The sequence below is a fragment of the Photinus pyralis genome, unplaced genomic scaffold (genome assembly GCF_008802855.1).
Source record: "Photinus pyralis isolate 1611_PpyrPB1 unplaced genomic scaffold, Ppyr1.3 Ppyr1.4_LG6, whole genome shotgun sequence".
NCBI classification, from domain to species: Eukaryota; Metazoa; Arthropoda; class Insecta; order Coleoptera; family Lampyridae; genus Photinus; species Photinus pyralis.
The window spans coordinates 5,328,854-5,336,829 of NW_022170663.1; the positions used below are offsets into that span (position 1 = coordinate 5,328,854).

Below are 7,976 nucleotides of genomic sequence, written 5' to 3' on the forward strand. Positions count from 1 at the left end.
TTGTAAATGTAAATGTAAATTCCCCAAACGTAGTACAACTTTCCTACAATTGTAACTACCGTTACAATATGCCGCCCAAAAGGGGGCCTTTAGGCGAGGTTACAATTGTTTACTGCAATACTTTAGTTATTACTATTTTTCTTTATATCTATCGCAAATATACGGTGCTTAATTCATTACAGGCAACCAAATATGGCCCAGATAGTAAATATACCAGCACAGTCGACTTCCATTACCTGAAGACAATTAAATGTTTCATTCAGGCATTTAATACGACGTCTAGACTGATGCTCTATTTGTGTATTATCTCAAAATGCGATCGATTCACATGAAAATAATTGTTGGGTCTATAGTTGCACAGCCTGCACCTTAAAATACGGCAACCCAAATGAACTTCGGTCACGCGAGCTACAGGAAACTTTGTTCACGTAATTCAAATTCATAAAAATGGGAGCGTAAAGTGGATAACTGGAAGAGCTTTTCATTGTATTGCGTATGACGAGGTAATTAATAATGTGTTGAAGAGAAAGCAGTACACAAATTTAACTGGCAAATGGCCGGCAAATGTACAACCATAAATCCTGATAATTTACTTATAGATCTAGAAGAATAGACAACAATTTTTTGTTAATACGATTATATAAATGCTATGTAATCATATAAATTCTACCTAAAAAAAAACTCGCCCGTGCCCATTCAAATTCGCCGCTGTGCAACGTTCGGCTAAGGGATACTTCGTTCTCGCCAGCATTGACGCTCACAGGGGACGCTCGGCTTCGAGAAATTGGCTTCTAAGGAATAAACGTATCTAGCTGATTAAAGTTCCCTTCTATTCCTGTAACCAAATTGCTCAAGTAAATTCTCCCCCGGGATGTTCGCCCTCGGAAGATTCACTATCGGACTGTTATTCTCCTTCCTCCCCTAACAAATCCTCGCTAAAGTACTTTAATGTACCCCTAAAGAGGATCCTTTACGTAGCCGATATTAAAATGCCCTTCTATTACTGTAACCAAATTGCCCAAGTCAACTTTTCCCCGGAATGATCGTCTTCGGAAGATTCGCTCTCGGGAAGTTCTTCTCCTCTGGAAGTTTCTTGCTAGGCTTCTGGAAGGTCTCCAATATGCCCCGTGTCTGCCATGATAGAGATTTTTGATGGGATTTGTCACGAAGTTGGTAATGTGTTCTGTAAACTGTAAACCAAAGGTTATAAAATTATAAGTGAAATCATTTATGCTATGCTTCGTTAACTCTCGCATCAGGAAATTGCTCTAAGGAAATTCTCCCGCAAGAATGTGAGAAAAGTTCGCCCGGGTGACACATATTTCAATTTTCCCATGAAATGGGATTTTATGTATCAATAGGTTGGTAGTGTGGTACTTGTATAACTTCGAAAGTTGGCAATGTGATATGACATTACCCTTACAGGTCCGGTGAAAGAATTGGCCCGTGGTATTCCCTACCTGTCGTGAAAGGTGACTAAAATGGTACCGAATTGTTCCCGGAATAAGGAATCAACGCCCGTCAAGTGCCAACGAATTCATGGCGAAAGGGCGGTTGGGAGGCGAGTATCCTCTTGTTCTTGTAAAGAAAAATCTCTCAAAAGGTGGATGAACGACTAAAATTAACGACATGGAATGCCGAAGGCAACCGGAAACCACTGGATTGAAAATCTATTGATATCCCAAGCTGACGGTGAAAAAAAAGTGGAGGATAATTTTTTACCCCAATCCAATACCTCCCTTATTAACGTGCGGGTGGTAAAAAGGAAAAAAAAGAGATATGTTAAGGGATCGTAGCTCCTAACAAAGACTTTCGGGTTGTTTATTTGGAAAAAAATTCATGTTTTACTTTACGTACTCATATAATTTCCACGACACTTTATCTTTTGATAATTTTCTTTTTCTAGGAAGCTCAAATATGTGCAGTACATACATCCACAACAAATATTACAATCAAGTACCGAAGAGTTATTGCCCTCTAGAGATTGGCGGAGTAAATATGTAAGCCCCCTTTGCAAATACACAGTCACACAGAGCTCTTCGTCAATCGTTCTTCTTAATTTCTTTGTTCATTGTACCATAACATTTCCTTACCTATAATGCAATCTATATTACTTTACAAGACTGCAAGTAGGGAATGCAATACCGGGATCCCGCAGCATTTTTCCGGGATTAATCCCGCACATTTGGATTTGCGGGACTGAGGAATTTGAGGAAACACATAACGGAGAAGCTATTTTTTAAATAATTGTTAAACTTTTTTCGTTAAAAATGTACTATGATTTTTGAGGCACTTTAGAAGTTCACCTTTTTGTGCTTTACAGGTGATTTTTTGAGTTCTAGGATCCCGCGGGATTAACATCTAACAATCCCGCAAATACCGGGATTGAGATTTTGCTGCGGGATTGCATTCCCTAACTGCAAGGAACAAGGGAATTCGTGTACTGCTGTCTATTTTTCGCACAATTTCCAGCATTATCTTTATGTTTGTTATTTGCGTGATCTTGACATAAAAATAGCGGTCTTGTTGGCAATTAAAATATAACTACCTGGTTCGAAGAACTTATTTTTCTGGATTATTAATACAAGATTAAATATTATCAACCTTTCCTGTGCAATGTAGCATTGCAGTTCGGGTGACACTGTATAGAACCAGACGAAATCTGTATGAGTGCTGTAGTTGATTACAAAACAAGTATCTTTTGTATTGACTGTTTCCTGTGCTAAAGCAACCGCAGCATGTGAATCAGGTACACTGAAACAAAAATGTTTTCAGCAGAACTGGTTTTGCAATTCAAACAATCTCTACCGATACGCTATTTTAGTTTTGGTATTGTGAATTCTTTTATCTACTGGTCTTGAAAATACTACCAAGGAGGACGTTTCAGCCGTGGCATAGTGTTAGAATTCTTACACTACATTGATGAATTACATTGCTCATCAGGGATTCAATGAGCAAAATTGTATATACATATCACAGAGGGCTATGCATTTACACCTGTAAGTTTTTTGATTGTTAAGGTTAAAATAAAAAAAAAGGATATGTTGGATCGCAAAACCTAACAAAGACTTCCGGGTAGTTTATTTGGAAAACATGTTCATATTTCAATTTTATTTGAGCGCTCCTGTAGTCTCTATGACTCTAGACTTTTTATTTTTCCATAATTTTCTTTTACTAAGAAGTTCAAATATGCACAGTGCGGACATTTATATCAAATATTACAATCAAGCAGGGTAATGTATTGCACTCTAAACATTGACGTAGTAAATATGTACACCCTTGACCCTATTTCATATTTGCAAATATACAGTTACACAGAGCTTTTTGCTTTCCGCTCTTCTCCATTTCATTTTTCATAGTACCGTAACATTTCCTTGCCTATAATACAATTTGGTAATACCATAGACCTTTACTTTGCAAGACCACAAGGGACTGGAGGATTAGTGTACTGCCGTCTATGCTATGTCGCGCAATTACCATCCGTATCGTTATCTTTGTTATTTATGTCATATTGAGGTAAACAGCGTTTTGCTTGTCATGAAATAAAACTATATTACCTACCCGGTTCGCGGAACTTATAAATATAATATACATATTTGTGAAATTTCAGTTCAGGTGACACTGTATAAAAACATCGAAAATTTGTACGGGTGGTGTAGTTGAGCACAAGACATTAGAAGAGATGTTGAAAATGGTACTTGCACTTGTATCTTTTGTGTTGGTTGTTTCCTGTGCCACAGCAAGCGCAGCATCAAAATCAGGTAAACTGTATATCATAGCCCGTTGAAACTAAACAAAAATATTTTCAGCAGAGCTCGCTTTGCAAACCAAACAATTGCTGCCTCTAGGCAATTTAATTTCTGGTATTTTGGGGTGTTTATTTAACGGTCTTCAGAATATCACCCAAACCGACGTGTCATCCGTGGTAGGAGAACTGGGAGAAATTTTGTTCGAGATAGGACTTTGTACCAATTTTAACTTAAGCGACCCGGGACAATTGGTAGCGACAATAGGATGTCTTTTGGATAACGCCGCAAGTATAACTGGAAGTCAACTTGTCGACATCGTGCGGGCACTACAAGGAATCATATTAAAGACTAATGGCATAGTTGTATGTTTAAGGGAACTTGGCAGGAGCCTATGTGGATGCACGCTAATTCCATTGTTATGCGACCTTGCAGGCTCTAACATTTTACTCGGTCTGATTAACCTTTTGCTAAATTCTATTCTTTTTCAACTTGTTTGCGGTATAATTACTGGTTAGTTAACATTAGTTTATAAATTCTATCTAAGGATCTAATTAGATGTTAAAATTTCTTATAGGTGGTGGATTTTAGTCTCGTATATTAAATGTAGCTAGTTCTGAACTTAACTTTTACTTCTCAAAATCTGAAGTGAGCGAGTCCGCGAGCGAAGTGGTGTTTTTCAATTTGTGACTAAACTGCTACATTCGAAGTAACAGTTGTGAAAAAATGAACAACTTTTCTATCTTACGCTGTTTTCACATAACCTTCAAATTTTTCGAGAAAATCTGACGAAACTGGTCTTTTCGTTTTCTATCTTTATGTGCGCGAAAAAAAAGGCCGTATAGGTCTGAATCTTCAATTGGACCCGTAAAGCTGATCCGTTTCCGAGATATTCACGATTTTCGAAAAAAACAACTGATTCAGGGGGATCAAAAATCTATTTTTTTCATCGTACAAAAAAAATAAAAATGCCAAATTTTGTGGATGCGAACACTGAAATAAAAGCGTTATAGGTATCAAATCTTGCTATGTAATGAATAAAACATATTAATGAATGTAGTCAGCAAGGTATATAATGGCGTTTGAACCCTCCCATGGCTCCTCATTTTGGAGATTTTTAGGAGGCAAGGGTAAAGAATGTTAAACGCCGTCTTAAGTCATAGTAATACGTGAAGCCTCATTTAACTTTTAATAATTGTTTACGGTGTTGACACAAATTGAATCCTCGACGTTTAAGTATCCTACACTAAAATCCTAACGAACCAGAATGTTTAACTTCAGCCCATTTTTTAATCGGACGAACATTCTACAGCTAAGAATTAACAAATTTCCAAAGAATTCGTCAACTGATCAACACTTTTGGCGCCGCTGGTCGACTGAATATGTTACTCAGCGGCAGCAGCGTCCAAAATGGAAATCTTCTAATTGGAGACACCATTCTTGTGAGAGAAGCTAACTTACCTCTCGTTAAATGGTTGCTCGGACGCGTTATTCATCTACATCCTGGAGCCGACGGTTTGGTACGAGTGGTGACCATCAAGTGCAAGAATTGGGTTTTAATTCCAGCACTCGATCACAAATTTATGCTTACTTCCAAGAGAAGATCCCATAAAGGAAGAGGAAAAGGGAGTGTGAGTGACAAACAGTCAAGCGGTTATATTATGTTTTTAGTATGTTTGAAGGTTTATATTAAATTTACATTTATGCGTTGTGCCTTCGGTATAGATAATGTTTGTTAATTAATTGTTATTGGTCACAGTCTCGGTCACAGTTAAATTAAAATCTGTGTGGATTTTAAGACGGAAGCAGATCCATTGTCCATATTCAAATTATTGTGATGTACCTACATTTGTTGAAGTTAAATGCGGTTTTATATGAGCGCATGTCTTGCAATGACCAGAACATGGGAAGATGTCATTGAATAAAGTTGGTTAGCGAATAAACAATTACCTATTTATTTAACCTTCCTAACAAAAATTGCAACAATTAATTATATCACTTCTGGTAAAGTGATCGATTGTATTTATAAAGCTCGTTACTCGACCTCTTAAACGACCCCTTTTTACTGAATATTACTTTAGTTCTTCATAGTCGTCAACTCAAGATGAATACGAAACGGTCAAATGAGATGCAAAGGAGCAAATAAGCTAAATGTGTGAACTTACTCGTATTTACCCCTGTACTATTGATATTGCTTACTTCGCACTGGACTTCTTGATTATTGAAGCAGATCTTAGTTTATATGGTATCACATTTTTTTATGCATATTGCACACTTTAAATTTGTGATTGTTATTTATTTATTTATTTCAATTTCAATTCTCCACAGGACAAGCCCAATTACGGAGAACACAAAGTGACATACTCAAACTTAAACTTACTAATATCGTTATACCTACATCAACTAAATTAACTTAATCTTAAAAAAAAAGAAATAAAAACAAAAAAAAAGCACGCGCATAAAGGAAAACTGAACCTTACATTTATCAAAAATTACACCCATGCCGCACTACTCGAACTGCACTGTCTCATTATTTCTACCATGTTGGTAAGACCGTCAATATGGATATCGCACATTTGGCCGATTTCGTTAAAGTTAGAGCAGATGTTGTACACTGGGGATACAAGAGAAAAGCACAAGATTCTGCCGATGAAGCATTGCCATGCCTTCTTTGAAAAATCTCCCTATTATATGGGAACTAAGTTATTTAATTTACTTCCATTAAATATTACGAGAAGTGGAATACAAAAATTTAAGAAACTAGTCAAGTGTTCCTTACAAAAGAGGGCATTTTACAGCATTAAAGAATTTATACAAGAGTCCCATAACTCATTTGATCCTATTTAAACTATTTAATCTGTGATATGTATTGTACCTGACGCTTCTATAATTGTAAAACAATTGTTAAAGAAATAGATATTATTATTATTATTATGGTCGGTGTTTCTTGTGAGAACTCAGTTCTAGCCTGGTTAACTAATCGCACGGATTAAAATCAAGTAACGATTAGTGTCTGTGTCTGGTGAAGTTATGTAGGGTTCTAAAGAAAAATAAAAAATAAAAATAAAATAAATATTCACACACTCACATTGGAAATCTAGAGATAGTATGTAATTCATACTTACCAACATAGCTATTAATGGCCCCAATAGTCAACGCTATCAGGAAAGAAAGAAAACAAAACAAAACAAAACAAAAATATCATTATAATAATTCCTGTAATTTTATTAAATAGACTTTATTGTGTAAGTGTTTCTTTGGCTTTGCGTTTGGGTTGAATACGAGTGGGTTGTGATAACGTGGTGTGTTTATGTGAAGAAGGAGTTTTGTGTTTTTTAATTGTATTTATGGTGTTTCTTTGTTCCTGAGGTCGTATTTGTGAGGTTGTTTGGGTTTTTGGTGGAGATATTGTAGTATTTTGTGAGCCTGTGGTGCTGTTAAGGTTTTTGCGCTTCGGTTGTATACGAGTGGGTTGTGACAATGTGGTGTGTTTCTGTGAAGAAGGAGTTATGTGTTTTTTAAGTGTGCTAGGGCGTGTAACTTTATTGGGTGGACCTGTCTTTGTAGTGCATGTTGCGTTACTTGTATTTATGGTGTTTATTTGTTCTTGACGTTGTATTTGTGTGGTTGCTTGGGTTTTTGGTGGAGATATTACAGTATGTTGTGAGCATGTAGTTCTGTTAAGGTTTTCGCGTTTCGGTTGAATACGAGTTGGTTGTGATAATGTGGTGTGTTTCTGTGAAGAAGGAGTTATGTGTTTTTTAACTGTGCCAGGACGTGTAACTTTATTGGGTGGACCTGTCTTTGTAGTGCAAGTTGCGTTACTTGTATTTGTGGTGTTTCTTTGTTCTGGAGGTTGTATTTGTGTGGTTGCTTGGGTTTTTGGTGGAGATATTGCAGTATTTTGTGAGCTAGTAGTGCTGTCAAGGTTTTTGCGTTTGGGTTGTATACGAGTGGGTTGTTTCTGAGAAGAAGGAGTATTGCGTTTTTTAACTGTGCTAGGACGTGTAACTTTATTGGGTGGACCTGTCTTTGTAGTGCATGTTGCGTTACTTGTATTTATGGTGTTTCTTTGTTCTTGAGGTTGTATTTGTGTGGTTGCTTGGGTTATTATTATTATTATTATTATTATTATTATTATTATTATTATTTTTAAGAACGTTCGTCTTGCTGGTATTTAAGTAGAACAAGTTCTTTTCACGAGCATTTAATCTAGGGACCCGGAAAGCT

General features: G+C 36.5%; 1 long non-coding RNA gene across 1 annotated transcript; it reads left to right on the plus strand.

Annotated features, from left to right (window-relative positions):
- Positions 1–3,619: 3,619 nt before the first annotated feature.
- LOC116174766 lies at positions 3,620–4,367 on the plus strand. The gene is made up of 2 exons (XR_004146161.1): positions 3,620–3,761; positions 3,813–4,367. It is a non-coding gene; the product is annotated as an uncharacterized LOC116174766 (long non-coding RNA).
- Positions 4,368–7,976: the final 3,609 nt, after the last annotated feature.